Source organism: Natator depressus, chromosome 4 (genome assembly GCF_965152275.1).
Source record: "Natator depressus isolate rNatDep1 chromosome 4, rNatDep2.hap1, whole genome shotgun sequence".
NCBI lineage: Eukaryota > Metazoa > Chordata > Testudines > Cheloniidae > Natator > Natator depressus.
The window spans coordinates 73938231-73963518 of record NC_134237.1 but is presented as its reverse complement, the minus strand read 5'-3'; the positions used below and the strand labels follow the sequence as shown (position 1 = coordinate 73963518).

At 43.0% G+C, this 25288-nt stretch overlaps 2 long non-coding RNA genes across 2 annotated transcripts; both read left to right on the top strand.

The window, feature by feature from the left end:
* Positions 1-11640: 11640 nt before the first annotated feature.
* On the top strand, positions 11641-16436 carry LOC141985882 (uncharacterized). The gene is made up of 3 exons (XR_012639049.1): positions 11641-11697; positions 13162-13274; positions 16358-16436. It is a non-coding gene; the product is annotated as an uncharacterized LOC141985882 (long non-coding RNA).
* Positions 16437-16459: 23 nt separating this feature from the next.
* Positions 16460-19067, top strand: LOC141985881 (uncharacterized). The gene is made up of 3 exons (XR_012639048.1): positions 16460-16593; positions 16860-17045; positions 19020-19067. It is a non-coding gene; the product is annotated as an uncharacterized LOC141985881 (long non-coding RNA).
* Positions 19068-25288: the final 6221 nt, after the last annotated feature.

Genomic DNA, 25288 nt, shown 5'->3' with positions numbered 1-25288 from the left:
CTATTGTAGGCCCTTTACCCCATGAACAAATTATTTAACAGCACCAGGGGAATGCAAAGGACCTAGAGAGAGCAAGACTTGCAGGCATAGTTGCCTGAGAAGCAGAGCTTGTAGCTCTCTTACATAGGCTCCTTCTCAGACTGGCAGACCTCCCACATTTTGCCAGAGAGGAGCCTCTGTCTGATATACCTGACTGCTGCAGCAAAGCTGAACAGAAACACAGGCGGCTGGGGTGGAGAGAGTGGACTAGGCAGTATGTGTGCAAAGGAACCACATGCAAGAGACAGCTTTGTCAGGGGCCAGCCCAAGACTGGAATTAACTCTCCTAGGAACTAAGGACCATCACAAACCTCAGCATCTTCCACTGAAAGTGCACAGCACACTTCTTCAGCCTTGCCTTCTCCAACAAACATTTAGCAGCATGTTTATATAATCTATATATAAATCCAAAAGAAAACACACCACTGTCTACACTTCTCCTCTGAGGCGAGGATGAGAGAACAAAACATGACTGACATTAGTTACATTGATGCACTACTGGAAAGCATTCAAATACTACCGTGATGAGCACAGTATAGGAACCTATATAGAATAGAAGCGGTAGTGAGGGGTTGACTGGGGTGCTGTAGCCAGGAAGGTAGGTTGGGAAACAGGACTGGGAATCTGAATTGTACAACATGGGTTGTCTGGAGAAGGGAGCTGGGGACTTTTACCCTAAGTGGGGTGGCATTATATAATGGAAATGGCAAACACACACTCAGGGTTTCATCAGTTCCATTACAGAGATGAAATTAGTGACCTACAGCAGCTTTGGGTTTTGTGTGTGTGGTTTTTTGGGGTTTTTTTTTTTTTTTTTTTTTTTTTTTAAAGTTCACCTATGTCAGTGTTCTGTGTAGGACTAAGTTATGTGCAAATTTTCTAGTGTGCATATGCATTCATAAATTACAGGAACCTCAGCAAAACATTAGATTTAAAAAAAAAAATCACACTTTGAAATTTATTTTGTCAATCTATTTGAGAATCAAAGTGACCACATTTGTTCTGAAAAATATATGGAAAATAAAAATTTCTGCTGCTGATTTAAATTTAAAAGTCTGATATACAGAATGTGCTAAATTCGATAGTGATTTCAGGGATTTAGTCTCTGCTTTAAGGAAAAAACATTCCAATCTTAATTGTACACCTGCTAGATCACCACCTCAATATTGTGAAAACATGTATGCACCTTTAGAGGTACATGCTTAGTTGGGCTGATCAGAAAATTTCAGTGAAACAGAAACAGCATTTTGGAACATGTTTGTAAATGTTCTGACTAGCTCTAGTGCTTAATTAGTTAGCTGAGGAAATATGAAGTCTTGCAGCATTGCAGGGACACAGGTGATCCTTTCTGTGTTCTGAATATGACAAAGATCGGTCATGCTGTTAGCATGAAATATTCTTGACAAATACATTTATTTAAAAGAATTAGGGTATGACTGTATTCAATCCTTGCATGTAGCTATGCAGTGAGGGAGGAGGGAGTAAAGAGCCTCTCCCCAACTTGCATAGCTCAAGTAAGGCAGAATTGCAGCCCCTGTGCACAGAGAAGTTGCAGGGTTGCTAGTGAGGTACTTTCCTGAGGATGCACAGGGCACATAGAGGGGCATGGGTCTCTTCCCCATTGGCCAGTGGAATATGCTGCACCTCTTAAAGAGCTGTTGGACTTTTCCCAACATGCTGGAGAGTTTCAGGAGCCATTCAGCCTTTCTGGGGCAGAACGTCCCTGATCTCCCTCCAGGCAAGCAGGACGGTCACCCTGGTGCCAACTTCCAGGGGAAGTGGAAGTCATTGAGGTGAGGCACCACACCACTGTGTTGCTTGGCCTTTTATTTATTATGCTTTTTACAGTATTTGTTTGCTCAGGGGATGGGGGTGTGCTTAAAATGTTTCCCACCCTAACAGGAAAAACACATAGGGTCAACCCTATCACTCTCAGGCAGCCCTGTTTTGCACCATCTCAAAGCAGGGCTGCATGGAACAGGTGCAACCTAGATCTGAATGAATATAACAAGAATAATGACTTTGAATGTCCATGTCACGAGCCCTCCTCCAACAGATAAAGCTCTCCCACAGTATCCTGGTGTTGTGACAACAAAAGAACTCATGCTACTCACAGTTTTAGTCAGTTCAGTAGTTGATCTATGAATGTCTTTTTAAAAAGCAATACCTAGAGTTCATTTTTTTTTATCCACCATAAGAGTTATTCTTTAAATGATTAACATTCCAGTAATGTAATAGTTTTCCCTCCTGCTCTGACTTTTGTTTCCTCACCTGTCTACTAGCAGCAGTATATGAGATCTTTCAGGATGACTTAGTCATATACATGAAAATTAATCAAATCTTTTACATTATGGTTTATGCCATACTACTCTAGTCTTCAGCTGGAGTGTTTAAATTAAATAGTTTGGTCCCAGTTTACGCCTGGTATAGGTATTGCAACCAACAGAGAGATGCCAGGAATTGAAAGATCCAGATTTGTCACTCCATTGCAGTATTTCAGACATGGCTCAGTACTTCATTGCAGTTCACTGCTGTGCTGAATGCACTGACTTGCAATAAGATCTACCAGATGCTGCTCATTTCCTCTGGGCAACTTGTTAGCATTCTAATGGTATGCTGATGTCAGAACTCTGATCATGAGAGGTATCAGTCTGTTGTTCTATTTTTACCCTAAGATTTAAAAGATGATTGGTTAATACATATTTTGTTTCAGGTGTCCTTGTCTCATTTCCCATCAACATAGCATTTGGTCCTAATTTTTGAGGTAGGAACAGACACATGAATGACAAAGGTCTTAAAAAGAAGGGGCTACATGGGACACTAAAATCACATCTATGACTCATACAAAGAGGTATTGATGAGAATCTAACAGTTGGAATCTAACCTGGGATTTCCAGCATCAAAAGCACAAACAATAATTCCATTATCTTTTATCCTTGCTGGGGCCAGCCACTAGAGGGCAACATGATTAGAAGCACCTGGATCTTTTATTGCACTAAGATAGAGGAGGCTCACAAAAGTCATTAATCATTTTGTGTCTTCAAATTTCAGCCAATGGGGCTATATGTTTTCAGTAGCACTGAGGTTTCGTGCAGCTCTTTAAGTAGTTTCTGATAAATCCTGTTGTGAAATTACAGAAACAGACCTTGTATCAAGTTATATTTAAAGTTTTTGTTTTTGTTTTCCCCTTCTTCCACTTGTAAAGAAATTCACTTGATTCATTGTCTTCTGAATTAAACAGTTGTGGAGATATTGGAACATACTTAGTGGACTCCATGTTGTCAAACTGATGAATCTGGAATCCTCTAGCATTGTCCTCACGAGATGGCTGTTATGCTTTTCAATCTGTACATTTTCTTGGTGTGTCCCAATTTCTTGCAATTTCTACAGAGTTTGTCCTTGAAACAACAATCATTTTCATTGTGAGACTGTTTCCCCAATGAAAGCACAGTCTTTGAATGTTGTCTGTGCTGTGTTTCCTGCTTGAGCGTCACTTTATTTGTTCCACTGAGTACTTGATGCTGTTGCTTTTCCTTGTTGGCAGTCTCTACTGATAAAGCAATTTATAGTCCATGGTTTAGAGTCAAATCAGCCTCAGTCAATACCTGTTTCTGGATTGCTTCATTTTGCATACCCCCACAATGGCCTCTCAACACATCAGTTAAACTTTCTCCAAACTGGCAAGGTTCTGTTAATTTATTTAATCCAGCCATATATTCAGGAATTGGTTCATTTTCATTTCATTTATAAAAGCAGAACTGCTCTGCAGTGACCAGTGGCTTCCAGGTTAGGTGATTTTGCAGAATGTCCATAATCTCAGCAAATGTTTTGTGGGTTTAACTGAAGCGGTTAGCTAAGTGGCAGGAGATAAGTTTTTTTTAGCCTCCCTTTCAATCAGTAAAACCACCACCCTTTTTCATCAGTTATGAGTATATATTGTTCCAGTCTCTCGATTTTAGTTCAGCCAGTTCTCTGAGCTGTAAGTCCATTATCCCAAATCCAGCCATTTTTAACGTTTAAAAATGTGTTTTCTCTCTCTAAAAGAGCAGTTCATTCCCAGTGGGAGCAGTTTCCTTTTCCGTTTTAGGAGGACTATGCAGTCACTCTGTATTTCACTGTATTCTTGGATCAGTATCCCATCTCCATTGCCAAGGGCTGTATCTTTTGCTCTTTATAACATACATACTATGAAGGAACCACATGGGTACAATGGGATCCAAATAATCATGTTTACTAACTATATATACAACATGCAAGTCCTAGCCACATACATGCACTCCTGCTCTGATGGCTTCTCAAAACATGTCTACACTGCAATTTAAGCCTAGGCTCAGACTCTGGCTCAAGCCTAACCCCCCCCCTTCCGTCTACACACAAATCAAATTAACCCAGGGTCTCAGGAGTCTGTGGGGCTACAGGGTCTGAACACAGGTCAAGCCTTAATCCAGGATTTGAGCCCCATTGCTTTGCAGTGTAGATGCAGCCCCACTTGACTCGGGTCTTGGGAGTCCTCCCAAAAGTATCCCACAATCCCATGGACCAACTTCCTTTGTCCTCTCTTTCTCAAGAGTCTTGAGTCTACTCTATTGAAAACAGAAGCAATCAGCCTTGATTTACTGCAGCAGCTCAGTGAGCCAGTGTGTTAACCCTTTGTCTTCTGATCACTGAACTGCAAACACACTATTGGAGAGCCTTCTGTGTTTGCAACAGAGGCTGAACAGAACAAGCACACTGCTTCATGGTCACAGGAGCACAGCACAGCTTTTGGTAAATCTCTGGTGCGAAGCCAGCAAAACTGTACATCTTGATAAGAGTACCAGGAATGACCACACATACCAGCAAATAGTGAAGAAGCTGGCAGCTTGCCAAATTTACCAGATGGGTGATCAGTGCAGGGAGTGAATTAAGTGGCTGAAAAGCAAATACCAGAACCGCAATTTGGGCAACTCTCCAAAATCATGCCTTTTTTTATGAGGCGTCTGACTGGGTACTGGGCACTGTACCCAGCATGGTGCCAACCATGATGAATGATGACATCCTCAGCTGAGATGGTGCCCTGCTGGCCCCAGAACCCAGCATGGGGACTGATGGGAGCCAGCAGCAGGCTCTGAAGGAGGACAATAAAGTCACTCTGTTGCTGAAACCAATTCCAGAGCAGGCTTTGGAGCAGGAGCACGTTTTAGGTCTGTACTTGAAGAAGTTGATGCACCCCCTGAGAAACAGCCCCTGCGGAGCCTGCAGCAGACAGATGGGACACCCAGTAAGTTTCTGGTTCCATTTTAATGTTTCTTAATACAGTAATGGGCGGGATTTCCACTCTATGAACCAATGCAAAAGTTATGAGAAGCATGAGCTAGCAGAGCATATTTGCTAATGGTGGATTGTATGCCAGTGGCGTGGTTCTCCCTGCTCCCTCCCTACCAAATGGAGTTCAGTATGGCAACTGGGACATGCAAACAGTAAAGAATACCCTTAAAGTGTATTTTACTGGAAAAGTACCAACTTGTGCTAGGGCCATTTCTGTTTCTTAAAAATAACTTTACATTGTCATGCCTGTAAATATGCTATTCTGTAACCTTTCTACGGTCTATTGAGCTGCCTGGAAACCATGAATTGTGTGTGTGGAAATGTGTTCTGAATGAAATGGACTAGCTTTGTGAATAGAAGTAGTCCATGCTGTCCATAGGTGGCAAAATCATTTGTCCCAAATACAACTGCAGTTTGAAATTTTGTCCAGAAATGTGCCAGGGTGGGGACGAGAGAGGCTGTGGATTTCTGCATGTTTCCATGCAGTTGTAACAGTTTACATCATGAGGAAGCTAATGAAGCATCCCGTTGATTCCTTCATGAATTCTGACCCAACCTTGGGAGCTGATCGCTGCAAACTGTTCCTGAAGCAGGAACTCCAGACAAATGGGGAAAGAACAGAAAGGAGAACTGGTGGTTAGTGGACATGCTATGGGAGGGCGTTTTTGCCTTCACATGGTTTCAGGGTGTGCTCTTGTTCATGCACTCCCCCCGTAAGTTTCTGTTACTGGCATTTTGGCATGCTTATGGCAGCTGGCCTGCCTGGGCATGAGTGAATGTACTTTTCTAATGTTTATCAATCAAGTTTTGTATTTCATCAAAGTTTTTCTATCACTGCTTCACATCATATGATGAGTATTCAAAATAATATATGTAAACACATGATCAGGGACAATTAGGAATTAGTATGCAAAGACTATCCCTCAATATAGTTATCTATATAGCAATTCATAATTCAATCACTTCCTTACATCAATCCGTACTGTGAATAACCCCTCCTCCCCCCACTTCTTAAGTCATTCATAAGTACATTGCCTGGCACAAATTCTACACACCTCTTCATAATCAGAGATTCCTATTTTTCCCCCTCCCAAGCATATTCATAAAGGTGCTATTACCCCACTTTCATTGTGCCATGCAAGTACATAATGTGGGACCACAAAACTTCTGGGACCCTGACTTCTACTGCCCAGGTGCATCCAGCTGTGGTAGGTGCACTTTCTGGCTGAGTTTAACAATTCAGTGCCTCTTAGCTGTCATAGATCCATTCAGGGGAAAGTGGCTCACCTCTGGTTCACAAAGATTGTGAAGACCACAGCAAGCTACAGTACTTATGACACTGGTATCTAAACAGGTCTGTAAACATCTTGAATGGGATTTCAATCTGCCAAAAGCACATTCAACCCCCATTAGTGTAGTGTAATTAAACAGTCTTTTGCCAAGGCCTCTGAAATCAGGGTATGGTTTCATAAGCCAAGGCAAAAGGGGGTACACAGGATCCCCCAGAATAACAGTGGGGCCAGTAGCTCCATTTGACAATTTCATTTGGTGGGAATAGTGTCCCAGCCTGTCCATGATTATAGACTCCTGATTGGTGGAAAATCCTGGCGTCATGAACTTTCTCAGTGCAACCCACACTGATGTTCATAATTTTCTCTCTGTGGTCCACGAGGGCCTGCATAACAATGGAGTAGTATCCTTTGCAGTTTATGTGCTCCTTGAGGAGGGAAAACTATGGGCACATGAGTCCCATCAATGGCCCCTGCTACTTTGGGGTAAACCACAAGCCTGATTGCCTCAGAAATCTCTGCAACCACTTGACCCACAGTTGACTTTCCAACACCAAACTCGTTTGCATTGGACCTGTAGTAGTCTCCGCTTGTGGCTGTGCTCCAGAAGTGCCGAGCTGCATAAGGGGCATCAGAGGCTGTACTGAGAAGCATCCGCTAGTTTCTCTGTCGCTTCCCCCTCCTTCTCCTCCTGTTCCATCATAAGCTGTGTCTGGTGCTTTTGGTGGGTCAGAAAATGCTGCCAAAATGTCCACAGCATCTCACAGAAGCTCTGCTCACTTCCTGACCCAGCAGTGAAAGCACAAGAGAGAGAAGTTCTTCAAAAAGTGCCTTCTCCATGTTGCTGGCTCCCATAGCTGGGATGGCACTGACCAAAATGACTGTTCAGCAGGATGTATTGGCAGGCTGTTCAAACTTCCTACAATGTGCAGGATGGACAGGCAAGTTTTTCCATAGTGTGCCACAGTCAAAGGCCTAGAGCCAGCCACATTTTGGGTGGGTACTAGGGATCTGGTATATAGTTGGTTTGGTTCAGGTCTGCATGCTGCAATGTGGATGTGAGAGCTCCAGGTTCAAGCCCAGGTTAGAAAATTCTTAACCAAGGTTAACAATCAGTATACATGCTCAAGACCTGAGTTCTCTAACTCCAGGGTTAGCTGACTTGAGTCCCACTAACTCTGGGTTAACATTGCAGTGTATACATACCCAATGAGGTGCACAAACTGTTTAAAGAGCTACCACCCAATTTCTTAGACATTACATCCTGCAATCCAGTTTTCACCTATTCACACAATTAGTTTCTCTTAAATTGTGAAGAGGGAAACAAGATATCATGAGATTTTGTAGTGTGAAACATACTTTACACATAGGTAATACCATTTGGGGGTTGAGGCATACATGTCCGTCCCCCCACTTTACAAATCTGCTTATGTTTCTCTCTGCTAATGGACTCTCACTTTTAGCCCTTCTCCTACCAGCTTTTTGTAGGTGCTTGCATCAATGTGTACACATTTTATATCAAAATGCCTTACTTGCCAGTTTTGTCTTTTAGACACTAGGACAGGAAAATCAGCAGGGAAAAAAATCTGATTTTTTGAACTGAAGCCTTATTTGAAACCTCTTATATTGATAGTCTTAAAGAAATAAAAGAAAAGCTGTTTCCAATAATTTTTTTTTCTGTCACTTATGCTCAGGAGCTGAGAAGAAAGTAAATATGGAAATGCAATTATTATTGTTAAAACACAGCCACTAAGGAGGGGCTGATGATGGCTTCTGGAAGCCTTGAGTTCTATGTTTACAATTCCAGTCTGGGTCAGTAGTAACGGGAATTTATCATCTGAAGAATGTTTGGAGTCCTATTTGAAATGAATTGGTGGTTTCAGTCTAATTCCTTGTATGTCCCCATTAGACAGAAAGGAAATGTTCACAGGTAGAACTCTCTACACAGAAGCTATGCTACAGTGGAGCATTCTTTATTATCTACTTTAGTTTACTCACTTTGCTGCAGCAGCCTGGCATCTTAACCCCAGCAAAAGTGAGTGGTAAAAACTGTCCTGAAATATCTCTGAGACAGATGTGACATCATGTCCTGCACAGTTTCTATCTCCCACAGGACTATTTCTCAAATGTGGGAAACCCAAGCTGTCATTTTTGCCCAAATCAGAAATAATGGAGTTCTGTGCCTGGAGGCACCAGAGACAAGAAAAGAGTCAGTGAGCCTAAGTATTACAATATGCTGGCAAAGAGACAGTCATTGTGGCCCACAGCCTCAATGTTTAAAGATTATTTGACCCACAGATTAATACGTTTGGTGACTTATATTGTTATGTAAAACAAAATCAGAGAGGTGCCATATAAATCTCTCAATTTTCTAGTGCTTTTCACCTTTTGGTTTGATTTAAACAGTTTAAGAATGTTGGGTAAAATGTAGTTCAGAAGATTCTCAGTTAGATGTATTGCACTCCTTTTAATAGCAATTTTGAGTTAATTTACATTGGTTGAAAACGGCAGCAAATGGTAACAATACTCCATAGGGCGCCAGGAACTGCTCATAGCTGGCAGCTAACAGTCTCGTACACATTCAATCAGAAATAAGATAGACCTTCTGAATATCTTTCCTTTCAATCCTGAAATCTGGCAATTTAATCAAAATTCTAAATAGAAGGAACAAGGATCAAAACATTTCAGTTTGAAAATGCTTTTGTGCAACCCAAACTGAATTACTTTACAGTGCATCAAAAGCAAACTATTTTAAGCCAACAGTACTGCTCTGAATTAGTCACTCACAGGTATTGTGGTGATTAAATTCTGCAGAACAAACACATTTTATACAACAATATGAATGAACAAGTTTATTATCAATTTGTTTCTTTTGGCAAATGAAAGATACCAAAGATAGCCTTTGACAGTGCTTAAGAGGCTGGGAAGAACTGACATAATATAGGGTTGTTATTTAGGATTGTTCCACAAATGAAACATTTCAGGGAAAGAAATAATTTCTACTGCATTACTTATAAATTATGAAGAGATACTAAGCTCTGTGGCAAACATTGAATGTACCTGTCTTTTATGACTGATATTGACAACCTCCTAAATTAAATCAGATCCCTTCAATTTTCACATGACTGTTCTTATGCGAGGGTAAAATTTTTTTACAAGTATGAGAGAACTCGGACAAGGTCATATCAAACATAAGTATTCCACACTTTTTTGGGGGGAAAAACACTTCTTAACCTCTTCTGACTTGTCATATCTCAAAACCAACTCCCAAAGTGTCTTATTTATATTGCTGTTGTACCTAGAGGCCCCACTCACAGCCCAAGGCACTGTGTTATGTACTCTAGAAACATCTAACAAAAAGCCTGTTGCAGTCCCCTAATCTAATTTTTGACAAGAAATAGTTCCTTTGATTATTTTCAGAAAGTTTGGAGATTTACCCTAATGGATACAATTAAATCAAAGGGCATGAGGAAGGGGAAAGCAAGACAAGGTTTATAACAAAATGTATGGTTCCTTAAAGAAATGCATGGTTTCTCAAGAGGTTAGTTGTGACTTCTATTTATTCTACCCACAAATGCCTCATCATTTCAGTTTTCCACCTCTGAAGATCAAGCACCCTTCAGAATGTAGCTGCAGTCTCTAAACCAACCTCATGTGGAGCGTTGGGTACCCTTCACTCCCATTACATTCTCTCTCTGGAAGTTAAAGGTGATCACTAGTACCTCACAGGAGGTGCCCAGCAAGAACTGCATAGGATAGCATCTCTTGTGCACTAGGAAATCGCATCATTCTGCTGAATGTTACTTTATTTCTTTTTGTGCTATTTGCAGAACAGGAAAATAGACAAGTTTCAAATACATCTAGAAACTAACCTTGTGTTTGAGCATCCATAAAGATAACAAAGACCCTGAATCTGATGTCACATTGGTTATACACCACTATAATTCCATTGACTCCTACAGAATTACTCGTGATTTACACCAGCATAAACAAGATTCAAAATCGGAGTCAGAAACTGTCCTCTTCTCTCCCCCCCCCCCCCCACGGCCATTTGCTGAAATTTTCCACTACCAAACAAAGATTCCTCAGTTGGTAGGATCTTTTTGAAACTCAGGTGAAACAAAATTGAATCACACCCAAGAGGCTCTTCTGCTAAAGGATATTGATTGATGTACTAGTGAGTCTTTCTGTTTAAAGCAGGCACTTGATCTCTACTCTCTTCACAAAACTAATGGGCATGGTGCCATGTTATGCTGATGTAAGCAGAGTCAGGATGAGCTCCACCCTGACATCTGGTGGTGAGGTGTGGCAAGTTGTGGAAAAGAACTTCAGGGGATGATCTCATTTGCATAGGCACACCCACCCCACCTAGATTGAGGCCATAGCTGCCCAAATGGTCACTTTGGCTGTTGTGGGATCCCCAGTGTCTCTGTTATTGGGGCGGGAAGAATAAATTGTTATTACCCTGATTATGGGAACTGTGCTTGGAACTGTACTTGGCCTTTTGTTATGATGGAGGGACTCACCATCAACTAAGTAGCACTTGCTAAGCAAGGGACATGGGTTCCAAAACTCTATGAATTGAGAGAGGCTTGAGACAGGCATTTGTATGTGGTGGTGTGGGCCCCTTTGTGAGGGCCTGAAACACCAATTGCACCTCTGTCTCTCTCCACTGTGGAATGTCGGAGATAATTTTGGGTCTATTAAGAGTCTTGCTACAGGTACTGTGCTGAATTCACTTTGGCCTTATGGTGCACCAGCACTAAGGCTCCCACTACTATGAGCTGAAATCACTGAGCACTGTGTCAAGTAGTGGGGAGCTGGAAGAACCAGAGTGCAGTGGTGCTGTTCGTGGCTAGGCTGGCGGAGTGTTCGTGAGATGGCGAGGTGAGCTGTGCAGAGCGGAGCCGTTCGTGAGACAGCGGAGTGTTCATGAGATGGCGAGCTGAGCAGAGCTGTTCGTGAGACGGTGAGCGGTGCAGAGCGGAGCCAGTCGTGGTGGAGCGGAGCCGTTCGTGAGACAGCAGAGCAGAGCCCTGTGGGGCAGTCAGCTTCAGGACAGGTAAGGTGCCCCTTACCTCTTTCCCCCCCCCCCCAGGCACATTTTAGCCAGACTGGGGAGTAACATTCTGCAGATGAACTTTTGAACTCTGGGGCTGGACTTTTTGAACTTTGGGTGATTTGTGGATTGCTGGACTCGAGACATTTGGGTTCTGGGACTCAAGAACTCGAGGGAAAGGATGTGGCCCAATTTGCTGGGGTAGGTCCTTGCTCATGGTTTGGTTAATGAACACTAGTTGTGGTGTTTCCCCAATTTAATGCTGATGTCGTTTACCTCATGTTATTAAAGATTCTCTGTTACACCGAGACTCTGTGCTTGCGAGAGGGGAAGTATTGCCTCTTTGAGGCGCCCAGGGGGTGTGTAAGATTTTCCCAGGTCACTGGGTGGGGGCTCGAGCCAGTTTTGCATTTGCTTTGATGAGAGGGAACCCCTGTGTACTGAACCCGGCCCTTGCTGCTGTCAACTTGGCCTGGCAGAAGGGTTACACTAACAATAACTCTTGCCTCTCAGCCAGACTTCCTCTTGTGTGTGTGTGTGTGGGGGTGTGTGTTTATGATTATATGCTTCCCAGCATCAATGGTGCCTCTCCCCAGATTAAATGATATGTCATAATGGTGTGAGAGGCGAAAGAGAGTGAGTGTCATGGTGTGAGAAGGTTTTTATTTAAATATAGACTGCTGGCCTCTCTTCTCAGCCCAGGAAATATTGACACCTCACCCACCATCTCATTCAGAACCTTTTTCTCAGGTGTTTTACTTCTCCCATCTAGTACAAATTCAGCACATCAGTTATCCATCCTACAAGTCAGGGTCCTCTGCAGGCGCTTATCTATTCCACTACCAGCCACTTTCCTGACAGAGCCTGCTACAGGACCTGCCACCAGCACCAACATACTTCCTGTAGCTCTCCCAGTAACTGAGCCATTTGCTGGCTTTTACAATCCCTAGCTGGTCAGTCTCAGTGAGGAGATAGTGGATCCATCACAGGTGAGGTTGGGACCAACTCCTCTTAAAGGGCTAGCCACACTGACTTTTTGCTTTTTTATTTCTTTGACTAGATTTGTGTTAACATTCTGAGTACATATTATACAATGTATGGGTCTGTTTTGTCTTTCTTTTTCTCCTATTCCTTCCTTTCCTAAGTGTACCTTTCTGGTCTCTCTTAAAAAAGATTCTTTATGGCAGGTAACTTGGTCCACAGCCTCAAAGGCATATAGGCACCCAGCTCCCGTCCCATTATTTCAATGGGAGTGTGCTGGGGTGGACTGGCCCCGCACTGGAATGGAAGGGGTTAAGGCAGCACTCTTAGCAGCAGAAGCCACACTCCTGTGACCCTGCTGGGCATGCTCCAACTGCTGCTGAACTATAAAAGGGAGCAGCCTAGCTCAGTTGAGGCTGACTACCAAGGAGGAAGGATGCTTGATAGAGCTGCCAGCCCAGGAGCTGTTACAGTCTTTGCCTACAGAAGCTGAAGAGCCTGAGACTGGAGGCCTGCCACCAGCAGAACCCCAGGGAGCATCCTGCACCTAGGAGCCTGAAGGACCTGCTGCCCTATGGACCAGTGCTTCAGGCAAGCTGGTAGGTAGTGACCCAAGGAAGGTGGGTGAGTGGTACCTCCCACCCTCATGAGGCCAGCATGTTTCAGTGGGATTCCCTAGTAGCGGATCACTCTGCCACTGTTAAGGCCCTGGTCAGGGCCCCCACACCATCCCTTGTTACAGCCCCCAGGTGCTGGCCACTGGACCACACTACCCTGCATTCAAGGGCAGTTATATCGACTCTGGCCGCTAGGCCACACTACCCTTCCATTGATTCTACCGCACTTCCTTGCAGACAAGGGGAGTCCCATTGACTCTGGTCATTGGGCCAGGCTTCCATGCAGACAAGGTGAGTTCTGCTGACTTGGGCCATTGGACTATGCAGTCCTGTGGCAGAGTGTGCCCATGTTGACTTAAGCGCAGAGCTATCATGCCCATACCCCAGGATGACGTGTGTGTATGTGTACTGGCCCCACGACAGGGAATCGGGCACCTAAATACCTTTGAGGGTCTGGGCCCATGTGTGTGTTTCTCTACTCCATTCTGCTGACAGTTGTATTTGGAGTAAGACTTTGTGCCTAGCCCTATGTGAATACAGAAAGGGGAAAGGACACTTATTAATTGGAATTACTTTAGTGGACTAGGATCCAGTGTGCTAAGTGCTGTACAAACACAGAAAAGAGGCAATGCCTGGCACAAGGAGCTTACAATCTAACTATACAACCAAAGGCCATGGATGGATGGGAGAATAATGGAACAATATTAGTCTGATAAACAGTGGTTTCAGCACACCAGCTGTCTAATCTCACACAAGGAGCCTTCCCCCTTTTAGTCCCAATTCCATATAAGCAGCTGCGTAAGTCCCATCAGTGATTACGTACTTGCTGAGTTGGGGCCTATGGATGAAATACTAGCTCCACTGGTGTCAGTGGGAATTTTGACATTCTCTTCAGTACAGCAAGGATTTCATCTTTAGTTCCTGCACACACATTTGGCACAAATGTCCTTGTGCACTAAGGCCAAGAACTACTGAACACAATTATGTTGCCATCAGCAGTGCTAAACTCCCCAAATATGACCTTGACACCTGTACCAGGCAGCATAGGGAGGGTAGATCCTGTACCCATGCAAGGGGGGCACAGTAGCCTAGCTCCCACCAGTCTCCATGAGGCTTTGTTTACAGTTATGCCTGACTGAAAAAGTTCTAGTCAGTTTTTTGACAGAAAACTTTTTTTTTTTTTTTGACAAAGTGAAATTTTCCACAAAAGTGTCTGGTTTCTGCAGAACATCTTAAATTTTAGTTACTGAGGGCATTCTGCGCCAAAAAAAAAAAATCTGCAGCAATATTTTAAAATTCTGCAGATTTTATTTGTCATATAAATGTGGAGGCTCCACCATGGCATTGGGGAGCACAGGCCACTGGCTGCACAGAGGTGGGAGATGACTGTACAGTTTTCCCCCTTCCCCCCCCCGGAAACTGACTCAGAGGTGAGGCTGCACCCAACCCTGACACTGCACAATGACCAGGCCTGTCCCAGAAACACCCCAGGGCCCTGCGCCTCCATGCAGTTTTGGGAAGGCAGGATCCAAATGTGGAAGGGCTTAGTGTGGGGGAGGGAATCCAGGTGTGGGTTAAGAGGGTTCTTTGGGGGGCAATCTGGGTGTGGTTCTGGGAGCAACAGTAATGGGACTCTGCAGGGGGGTTCAGGTGAATGTGGTTGAGGCTCAACAGGGGAGTCTGGATGTGGAGGGCTCATTGGGTGGATCCAGATGCTGGGGGAGTGGGGCTCAGTGGGGTGGGGATCCAGGAGCAGATGGGTGGGGCTCAGAGGTGGGCATCCAGGTGCAGGTGGCTCATTGATTGGTGCAGGGGGAATGGGGCTCATTGGGGGGGGTCCTGATTGGGGGAGGGAGTGAGGCTCAGCAGGAGGGTCTCAGTATGAAGGGGTCTGGATGCATGGGAGTTGGGCGGATGGGGAAGCAGCTCTCTGTACAGGGATCCCTCCCACTGCAGCTGAGGAGCAACGGGCACAAGAAGTGTGTGTGTGTGGGGGGGGGAGGGCGGTGGTTGTTTGCAGAGCTTCCTGCAGTTGGGGGAGAAATCTAGGGGTGGGTCTGACCCAGCTCTGGGTGCCATGCATGGGAAGAGGAAGTCCTGTTCTCCCCAGCCCAGCTGGGACTAGCAGCTGAGCCCAGCACAGGGTAGGAGCCACCAGCTGGGTCTTCCCCTGCCCCACAGTGATTTACCTCTCTGCCGGCTGCCCTGGGCACCCAAAACATACTACTGGTTGACCGCTTTTGTTGCATGCCCGCTTTTGTGGGTTCCCTTTGCTTCCCTGTCAAATTCATTTTTCTGCAGGGAAGCAAAGAAATCTGCAGGGGACATAAATTCTACACCTGCACAGTGGTTCAGAATTCCCTCAGGAGTATTTAGTTAAAAATCAATGATTTTAAAAAAAAAATTTTTTTCCTCAAAGCAGTATCTAAAGAGTTTTAATTAAGATACATTATAGCTCAAAGATATCTTATCAAGGAATAGGGATTATAAATACTAATTCTGTAGTATGAGACCATATATTCATGTAATGTTTAAGAAACGTTTTGTAAATGAGTTCCAATATTTCATGGATTAGGGACCCAATCTTATGAGGTTCTAGGGGCTTATGTATAGATTAGAAAGATTAACCTAAATATCTACCCAATGGGACTCGGTGATCAGGCTAGAAGATACCATCAGAGATGCTTAGTTTTGCAGTTCTCAAACTGTGGATTTGTCTCCTGTTCACAAGCATGTTATCTCTGCAAAAATGTTTTTAAATAAAAAATATATAGAGGTGAGAAATAAGACTTTAACCCTATTGTCCCTCTGCAAACTTGTGTACAGAATCAATCCCTTACCTCTCTCTAAAAGTGCAAAGTTTCAAAAAGTTCCATGAATAGAAGATTGTTGGGGGTGGAATATGTCTGGACAAGGAGAAGAAGTCTGGAGATAAATGTGAGAAGGGAGGGACAGACAGCAAAAACAAAAGTGAAACTGTTCGAGCAGCACATTCAGAAAGACCTCAAGACTTCTGGAGTGTAGCCTTCATTGATTTGAGATCTACCATACCATTCTCCCCCTAGAAGGGAAAACCTATAATGGCAGCAGGCTGTAAAAGAGACCGAGTTGGGGAATATTTTAACGAAGTTCCTCTACCTGTGAGTAAGACACGCATGCGTGCAAAATGCAAACAGTGCAACAAAGAAATGCAAGACCTGGTTGCCCAAATGAAAGAACATCATGAGAAGTGTTCCTTCTCAGGAGAAAGCTGTGCTGAAGATTGATGAAAGGAACATGTCTGAACATGCAGGATCTTCAGGTTGGTAAACTTTTTTTATTTCATACTACTTAAAGGACTGCCTGTCTTCCTTCTGGACTATTCTTGAATTCTCATGTCTGAGCAAAAAATATAGTTGTTACTCTATGGTACTAGCATTTTAGATGCAGTTGTAAAAAAAAGATCTGCCTATATCAGCTATTTATCACAATTTCACCTTTGAAGTACCACTGAGTGTCAGTGAATGCAATGAGTAATACTAAATGAGCAGTATGGTGGTAATAACTGCATTGACTTATTTTGTTTAGGAGACTCCATCCTCCTCATACAGGATTCTGAAGACCTATCCACCTTCAAGATCACCATCATTTTCTACTGTTTCAGAGTTATCTGCCAATGATAGTTTCAGTCACATCATATGTCACATAGTCACAGTATATCACCTGTAACAAAAAGAGAGAAACTTGTGATAAGAACCAGCAGACTACAAAGAGGTAATTGATGAAAAAATTGCCCAGTTTGTTTATGCAACAAACTCTCCTTTCTGTGTGATTGAGAACCCACACTTCATTAAAATGGTTCAGTCATTAAAACCAGGTTTCAGAGTAACAGCCGTGTTAGTCTATATTCGCAAAAAGAAAAGGAGTACTTATGGCACCTTAGAAACTAACCAATGTATTTGAGCATAAGCTTTCGTGAGCTACAGCTCACTTCATCGGATGCATACTGTGGAAAGTGTAGAAGATCTTTTTATACACACAAAGCATGAAAAAATACCTCCCCCCACCCCACTCTCCTGCTGGTAATAGCTTATCTAAAGTGACCACTCTCCTTACAATGTGTATGATAATCAAGGTGGGCCATTTCCAGCACAAATCCAGGGTTTAACAAGAACGTCTGGGGGAGGGGGGGTAGGAAAAAAACAAGGGGAAATAGGTTACCTTGCTATTACTATTACCAACAGTAGAGTGGGTTTGTGTGTGTGTGTGTGGGGGGGGGGCACCTGGATTTGTGCTGGAAATGGCCCACCTTGATTATCATACACATTGTAAGGAGAGTGATCACTTTAGATAAGCTATTACCAGCAGGAGAGTGGGGTGGGGGGAGGTATTTTTTCATGCTTTGTGTGTATAAAAAGATCTTCTACACTTTCCACAGTATGCATCCGATGAAGTGAGCTGTAGCTCACGAAAGCTTATGCTCAAATACATTGGTTAGTCTGTAAGGTGCCACAAGTACTCCTTTTCTCATTAAGACCAGGATACAGTCCACCCAACAGAGCAGATGTCACAAGCAAATTGCTGGATAAAGAGTATGAAAGAGAAATTGAACAGTGTGCAAAAGGTCTAGAGGGTAAAATTGTTAACCTGAGTCTTGATGGGTGGAGCAATGTCCACAATGATCCTGTTGTATGTGCTTGTATGACAACAGAAGACGGGAACGTCTGCCTTACAGAAACAATTGATCAGGAAATGTGCACACACAATAGAATACTTGCAAGAAGTAGCAGTAAAAGCTATAACAAACTAGGGGGAAAAATTCAAATGTCTAATATGCAGCTTCGTCACAGACAATGCTGCAAATGTATCCAAGATGAGAAGAAATTATTTAGAGTGAAGAGAGTCCCAAGCTAATAACATACGATTGCAGTGCTCATTTGATGCACCTCCTAACCAAAGACTGCAGTGTTCCAGAAATAAAGGCTAATGTTGTTGAAATTGCAAAATTCTTTCGTCACAACCACTTTGCAGCAGCTGCTCTGGAAAAAAGTGGGAGGAACCAAGCTAACTCTCCCACAAGACGTGCGGTGGAACTCAGTAGTGGACAGTTTTGAGCACTAAATCAAGAACGGGCCGAATCTGATGACAATTTGTGAACAAAATCCTGGGGAAAAAAAATGGCACTGTCACAGCCAAAGTTCTCAACACTGGGCTTAAGAGAAATGTTGAACACATGCTGAGTACCCTGAAGCCTAGTTCTGTAGCCTTGAACAAAATGCAGGGAAATAGCTGTTTTATTGCTCACATTGTTGAAATTTGGAAGGAACTGAGTGAGATCTTAAAGAGAAATATGCAATGACCGTGCTTGTCCCGTGTGTGTGTGTGTGGTTTTTTTTGTTTGTTTGTTTGTTTTTTAATGCATGTAATTTAACTAGCTCCAGCTCATTTTCTTGCAAATATTCTCAATACTCAGTACCAGGGTCAAACCTTAGCTGCTGAAGAAGAGGAGTTGGCTATGACATGGACATCCAGCAACCATCTCTCCATAATGCCAACGATGATAAACTTCAGAGCTAAGGGTGAACCATTTAAGAAATGTTTGATTTAAAGAAAGTCATATTAGTGAACTGGTGGAAGTCACTTAAGTACTTGAATTCATAGATTGAAATAATAATCTCTCTTTTAACAGCAATTAATTCCAAATTGTTTGGGACATGAAAAAGTAAGAAAGCTTTTTTTCTTTTCCAGATTATGAGCAAACAGGAAAATGAATAGGAAGATAACTGAGTTAGCTGCAGAAGCCACTATTTTAAGTTTCTCATGTTGACCTGGCTGACCGTCTAATTTTTTGTTTAAATATTTCATAACTATTTTAGTTTTTTAAAAAAACTTGGTTTTAAAAAACTTGAATGTTTAAATTCAAAAATTCATATGCTTGTTTTGTTAAAATATTATTTTTGCTGTTTGAAGAAAAACCAGAATACATAACGTTATTCTAGTTAAATAAAACAACTTAAATATCTGTCTGGTGGTGGTCTCCTCCTACTACAGCATGGCAAGAGAATCCTCCAAATATTAATGATAGTTCACCTCCCAATGACTTCATAAATATCTGCTTCAGTTAGCTTTGGTCAATGAAAAAACCAAACAATCATTCATTTTTCTGATATAGCTGTAAAACCAATCTGAAAAGTCTTCAAAATACATGCTATACATTTTTAAAGTGATTTACCTTCTAAACATAAAACCTACATTTATCTCTGAGTTGTGAAGAATATGTATTAAAAGTGCATTCTTCGTAGTTATTATAACCTTATGTAGAAATCCATGAATAAATTGAAGCTTCTTGACTAGTGATTTAAGTCTAATTGATTTAAATCAAATCCCCCCTGATAAAAACTAACAACATTTTAGGTTTTGGAGAGCTTTGATCAAATTTTATGTTTTTCAATGAAACATCAACATTTTCTACAGGCGGGGGGACATTTTCTGGCCAGCTCTACTTACAAAGCTCCCCCTGGATGGTGCCCTTTCACACCACTCCCTACTGTAGGCTACCCCTTAAAGGCACAATATAGCTCTTACGATCTTGTTCCCATTCAAACAGGAGTTTTGCTATTGATTTGAATGGAAACCGATTTAAGCCCTAGGGTTTTGTTAAAAGACGGGTTTTTAGATACCTATCAATCTAATTTCAACATGTAAGCCCTAGTAACCGTGACTAGCTCATAAGATAGGAATCCCAGGCTCACTTGAGCCAGAGGAGCAGCACACAAAGTAAGCTCACACAGTCTTACACCAGTCAAATTAATATTCAGCCCAGGTGGCCCTTACTTTGTGGAATGTAAACAAAATTCACATTCATTGCTTCATACTTAAAGATGCATTGAAAGCTAGGACCAGAATAAACCTGGCCAGGCTTTGGGCATTACGACAGAGGGAGGGATCCATCCATCCTGTTCCAGCTTCACCCAGAATTAGCCCCAGGTAGAAATTGCCAGTCCTTCTTATCTTGGCTGCTGGGCCCTGATTAGCTTCTGTCAGGTCCCAGCCGTTTTAGATGGGGCGGACCAGCTCTCAGTAGTACCACCCACAGCTGATCTTGAATGGGCTTTCAAAGCAGTTCCTGTACCTCTGTGCTCTCTTTTCCCCTTAAAAAAACCCCCCTTCTTTAGGTGGGGTGGGCAATACAGAGGGACCGCCAGCAGTGGGAAGCAAGCACCTGATACACCCCATCATTACATGCCTCAGAGCCCTCGACTGTACCTGATATAGGCAGGAAGGGTGATTGCAGATTATAACATCATACAACAAAATCTCTTTTGTTTTTTCATGTGATAATTAATGGGTTTCTTCCATCTGTGAAGGAAGGACAAGCAATGATGAAAGGGGAATGATGCTGTTGATATTGCTTGGTACAGGCACAAGATGTCAGAGAAGATGATAGGAATATCAAGATGATAGGAATATCGTTGGCTGGAGGTGCAAGGAACAAAAATGGATACCAGATCAGCAGTATAGGCAAGGGCTTTGTGATGTAGGGCCTCAAAAGGAAGGACAAGAAATTGCAATAAGTATTCTGTACAAACAGACTGATTACCTGCAAGAATAATGGTTTAATTCTGGCATAGTTACTCAGGTACTGAAGTAAAGTCCTCACCACCTGTTACACAAGCCTTAAAAGTTAATGATAACTGAAGATAAAAGTTTATCTCCACTAAAAGCAAGAGGTGTAGGGGCATTGGACAAATAATTGTCTTCTGATAAAAATGGGAACTTCAATCTTATCTGAATTTAGCTTTGGCCATCTAAGCCTGGATGTTCTTGAGACAATTTATCAGACACTGATGCCAATGTTTGGATTCATAAGAAGATTACCACTTTGTTAGTTTTCTACTGCTCTACCATTTAGGCTGTGATCCTGCAGACAACTTCCCACACAAGTAACTTGACTTACACTGATAATCTCTTTCAAATCAATGGGATTGCTTACATGAGTATAATCACCGATGTGCATATTTGCTAAGGTGACCATATTTCCAATGCTGAATATGGGACACCTGGTAAAATTACTTGTATTCAAGCAAGTTCAGTGGCAATCAATTCTACAAATGTTGAAATTAACATCAAGTTGACTGAGCCCGTTAAAAAGAAATACGGTGTAGTTGGGTTCTTTTTATTTACTTTCTTAGCTTTAAGGCTCTAGGGTTCACATACGGAGGGGTAACACACACACCCTGCCCTTCGCCACAATCCCATATACCTCTCTCACACAGGGGGCTGGGGGCGCTGACTGACCCAACCCTCCCTGCCCGGCATTCCCCCCACTCCATGCCTGGCTGGGTCCCCGGGATGGACCCGTCTCTCCTGGCACTGCATCTTTCTGAGGCAATGTGTGTGTGGGGGGGGGGCATGCAGGGGTCACATGTCCCCCTCCCCAGATTTCTGTTCACACTAGAATGTGGCCAACAGCAGCCTTTCAGCACTGTGCAGGAGGGAATGGACAGAAGCTGCTTCCAGCAGCGAGGGATGAGGAGAGGGGAAAAGGGATGACCTGGCCTGTGTCTTTGCAGAGCTCATCTCTTCTCTGCTCGCCACACTGCTCCCATGTGTCTGGAAGCAGCTTGTCCCTTCCTGCCCACACAGCGTTGAAAAGCAGCTAATATCTCCAGGCTGCTGTTGACCACGGACATAATCCAACTGCCTCCGCTACAGCACAGGCAGGAAGGATGCATTGTGCACCAGGGCCCAGGAAACCTGACTGCAGGGGCTGCAGCAAACCTGGCCAGAGAGTTGACTCAGCAGGGGAGGGTGCCAAAGGGACGGAGCAGCCCCAGGCTAAACCCCTGCCTGGGGGGCTGCTGTGGAGCCTGCAGGTTCAGGGCATAAACAGGTGGGAAATCCCTTCCTCACGACCATTCCAGAGTTTAGCTGAGGGACGGAGAGGTTTCCCCATGTCAGCGCTGTGCAGGGCTTTGGCACATGCAGGGCTCGGCTGTTGCTGGTCAGCACCCCAGGCCGGAGGGTCTTGGGCTTTTCTGGGGCACCAGCCCAGCCAGAGGCAGTGGGAAAAGGAAGGAGCCTGCCGGCCAGGCTGTTGAAGAGCTCAGCGCTCCGACCAGGGGCTGGTTCTCTGCACAGCGCTGGGAGCAAGATGCACCCCGCCGGGGAGGGGGACGGGATATGGAGGAGCAGCAGGGCTAGGGGAAGAGAGGGTGAAGGGGCAAAGCAGGGAGAGGACAGTGAGAGGGGAAGCACATAAAGGACTGCTGGCTGGGCAGCAGAGGCAACACATAACCAGCTGCCTCCAGGCGACTGCCCGCACTCACCAACCACCGCAGCTCACAGCCAGTGCTAGCTGGAAACGGGACGGGAGACAGGGCTCTACTGGCCGAGAGCTGGCACGCAGCAGGGACTGTGCTGATGGACCAGCAGGGGGAGCAGCCGGCCCTGCACACTGCATCTTTGTCCCGCCGGTGGGCAGGTGCCTGGCAAGCAAAGATCTGGCCAGTAGCTGGACCCGCCAGTACTGCTGGCGGGGGAGGGGGAGACAGAAAATATGGGACAATTTGCCCATTTTTAAGGAAAAGTCAGGACACCTGCACGAGGGCTTAAATATGGGACTGTCCCTTTAAAAACAGGATGTCTGGTCACCCTAATATTTGAAGGAGCAAGCCCTTTATTTACACATGAAATTTACATAAAATTTAGCTAAAGGTGGATTTAAATTTTCTCTAATAAGCAAAAATAAAGTTGTTTTTTGTTTTTTTCCAGTATTAGGTAACAGAGGATTCAATGTGAACAATTTTATATCTCTTGACTATTAGTCATGGTTTATAAGATATTTTCTTGTTTGTTTTTTTACTGTTTAATTGTTTTATGAGAAGATTTTTCTAGAACTTACTTTTTTGTATATATAGCCCTGTTGGTTAAATTATATTATGAGAGTTTATTTATATATATATATAAAGAGAGAGAGAAAGAGAACATCAACTAACTATGTAAGTGTAGGTGCGATCGCTATTTGTAATGTGCAGCATTGAATGTGCCATTGGGGTCAAATCTCTACTGTATGGCCCTGATTCATCAAAGCATCCTCATTCAGCAAAGCACTGAAGCATGTGCTTAGGTCCCATCAACTTTCATGGGATTTAGAAAATTAAGTTAGTTTAACTACGTCGCTTGTGGGTGTGAAAAATCCACACCTTTAAGCAGAGTACTTAAACTGACCTAACCCCCAGTACAGACAGTGCTAGGGCGACAGACAAATTCTTCCATAGGCCTTGCTAGTACCTTTTGGGGAGGTGGATTACCTATGCCAATGGGAGAACCCCTCCTGCTGGCATAGTTAGTGTCTACACTGAAGCACTACTGCAGCTGCGCTGCTGTAGTATTTCAAGTGTAGACAAGCCCACAAGTACATATGCAATCTTAGACATGCTTAAGTGCTCGGCTGAATAGTGGCAGACTGAAGTACATGCTTAAGCATTTTGCTGAACTGAGGAAAAATTAATATTTGTTCTTGATGGAGTTAACCTTTTTAAATAAAAGTATAAACATTCATACTAACCACATGGACCTAGTGAACACAAACAAGTCTTCTTTTAGAAACTGGCAAGGATACCGCAGACAGGTAGCTGGAAGACCACCTTCATCTGTATTGGATCTCATCCTAAAAATCAACCATGCAAGACTTTATGTTCCTTTTCTGCCTGGATTTACGATTTTAAAAAGCTACTTGGTTTGCAGCACAAAGGTTAAGCTGAAGATCATTTTAATGTGCTAGTATTTTAGAAAGTGTTCAGTCTTGCACTGTAAGAATCATAGAAGATTTATTAGTTTTCAGATATAAGATATAATCCAAATACAAGAGAATTAACAAAATAAACTGTGAACACATGAAATTATTTCAGAATCATAGTCTTCTTTTCCTGTGATTAATAATAGTACTAGTGACTTTTCTGAGCCTGTGGATCCATTATGAGACCTGTATCCCATTGTTCCCCATATGAGCCAGTACTGATCAAACCTGCCAAAAGCTGCAGTTAAACTAGAGGTCTTGGAGGAGTAGTTGGAAAAAACCCAGGATTTTATTGTAGAACAAACTTTCTGCATTAATTACAATAGGAAGGTAATTAATGTGTGAGTTTACACTGACAGTGAGTGTTTGAGAAGACTAAATGGTACATCATGGGACAAGGTTATCAGAGACTAACAAGAAATGCAGCAGTTGCATTTGCTAGGATAATGAAAGAAAATAAACCATCTGGTGATCCAGAGTGGAAGAAGAAGGTGCTGAAATATTAACAATATGTTATTTATGAGGAAATTATTGTCTAACACGTGTCTCTTAACTTGTGTAGGAGGCGAAACATCAGATTTGAAGTTCAACAATTCCATTTAAAACTCACACTATTGAATGAGATGTTCTGCACTGGTTGATCAATCTAAGTTTTGAAAAATACCCAAACCAGAATATTGAAGTACTTAATAAACTAAGAAATTAAATTGAAGATTTTTTAATTCCTGGGATTTTGAAAGGATAACAAACCAACAGTTTAATAACTGCATAAAAATTAAATTTAAAAAGGAGATTTTACTGCATTGTATAAAACAGCATGTTGTGCAGAAACTTCAAGTTTTGTATTTTTCAGAAAACAAATGTTATGTTTTCATTAATATTATTCCCCCCGGTTAAGGATATTTTCAAAGTTGTAAAAGGCTTGAAAGTCTAGGTGATATAAATTCAGACGGCTAGTGTGATAAGCTTGTCTTTGGCCTAACACCCTATAGAAGCCACATGGGGAGTCACCATGGTAACTCACCAGGATGCTTCCTTATATATTTTGAGTAAGTAAGTTCTAGAATGGGGAGGTAGGCTGGAGACAAATCTTAGTTAGAGTTTGCCTGCACTCAGGGATGACTGGGTTTTGTTTTTAGGTTGCCTGGGATTTTATCTTTGATACAGAGGTTGAACTCTAAATATTTGAATTGGTGATCTTTGTATCCTTTGGTTC